This window comes from Ictidomys tridecemlineatus, chromosome 12 (assembly GCF_052094955.1).
Source record: "Ictidomys tridecemlineatus isolate mIctTri1 chromosome 12, mIctTri1.hap1, whole genome shotgun sequence".
Lineage (NCBI taxonomy): Eukaryota > Metazoa > Chordata > Mammalia > Rodentia > Sciuridae > Ictidomys > Ictidomys tridecemlineatus.
The window spans coordinates 64,513,803-64,515,700 of record NC_135488.1 but is presented as its reverse complement, the minus strand read 5'-3'; positions in this window follow the sequence as shown (position 1 = coordinate 64,515,700).

Below are 1,898 nucleotides of genomic sequence, written 5' to 3'. Positions count from 1 at the left end.
CTTCAGAAACTTATAATAAAACAAAATTCATTTTAATGTCTTGGTGGTTTGAAAGTGCCAAACTCTTGTTACAAATAGGGGGTTTTAATTCCTGGTTTTAGAACATTTTAGACACTTAAGGATTACCAGTAACAACAGTTGTCTTCCCTTCCATTCTGAGGTACTGGTTGAAGTAGCATCCCTCAGTCCTAACTCCCATAGCATATAATGAACCTGCTGCTTAGCATTGGTATTTACTTTTTAACTATTCCTATACTAACCTGGAGTATAAGCCCTTTACTAAAGGAGGAAAAGACATGGTCTTAGTTGTTTTTTGTTTGTTTGTTTGCTTTGTTTTGTTTTGTTTTGTTTTGGTGCTGGGGATTAAACCCATAGGCAAGCACTGTACCAAATGATCTGTGTCCCCAGCCCCAGGGTCTTATTCCTGCCCCTGGCACTCAGTCAAAATTATTTGATGTTATATTTTATATTTCTCCATTTCTAACTACCCAATTCTAATAGTTTTTATCTTGATATATACTCCGAGATATAAACTATTTTCATCTCATGTTTATGCTGTTACACATAACTTTTTATTTAAAATTCTGGTCAGAAAATTTAGGTTCATTGTTTAAAATAATTTCCAGGGGGTTGGATAGGGGTTGGTGAGGACAACCTAAACCTCAAAACCTTTTTCTGCTTACTGTTTCACTTCCAGTAGATGGCACCAAATACTCTTTGAAGTTCTTGATAATAGTTCTTAGTTGGTGTTGCTAATTGATGATCTGTTCTACCTCCATAGAACAAAAATGGTACATTTATTTTCTTAGTTTTATTCTCTGATGTTTATGTACACAATTTAGTAATTTTGTTTAGAGTTTTTAAGTTAGAATCATTGGTGTCCGAGTTACTTATTTGCTCTCTTCTGACTCAATTTCAAATTCCCAGGCCCATCTTTAAAAAAAGAAAGTGATTTTCTTTTTTTTTAAAGAGAGAGTGAGAGAGGAGAGAGAGAGAGAGAATTTTTTTTTAATGTTTATTTCTTAGTTCTCGGCGGACACAACATCTTTGTTGGTATGTGGTGCTGAGGATCGAACCCGGGCCGCACGCATGCCAGGTGAGCGCGCTACCGCCTGAGCCACATTCCCAGCCCAGAAAAGTGATTTTCAATCAGGGAGATTCTAGTGGGAAAAGTCATGATATTGAGAAATAGGAGTGGATTAAATATAAAAGTATATGTAAAATTAAAAATGATAAGGAAATCAAAATATTTCTAGTATATCAGGCTGGATACTTTAATAGGATTGCATTTTGTTGATTTTTTTCAAATTTATTTTACAAATAACATGCACTTCAAAATACTCTGCGAAACTATTATGTCCCCATTCTCATTTTCAACTTTATACCTTCTTGAAAAGCTTACTTTCAGTATGTGTTATTTAATTACTGTTTTCATAATTTTTTCTAATTAACCATTAAACCTAGAAAATGTGTTTCCTACATGTCAGTCTTGGTTTATTACATGTTTATCCTAATTAATTTGTTCAATTTTAATGGATTTATGAACCATTAAAAAAAAAACACTTTAAAAATTTCCCACCACAATTGTATTTACACATTTGTCTTTCTCTTTACCCAGAGCTTGAGTATCAGTGTTTTGTGACTCAATCTGGAAATCTTTTTCTGCATGTCTTTAGTACAACTAACACCTGGGGATTAGTAGCCAGGGCTGTGGGTACGACAAACCTAGGTTCAGCTCCCATCTCTGCAGCTGAATGGAGGATGAGGAAAATCATTTAGCCTAGCTGGGTCTGTCTCTTCATGTGCAAAATGTAGGTAATTAATACAACCTACCTCTTGGGATTATATTGAGAATTAGAAATAACATATGTAATACAGTAAGCTATTACTATCACATA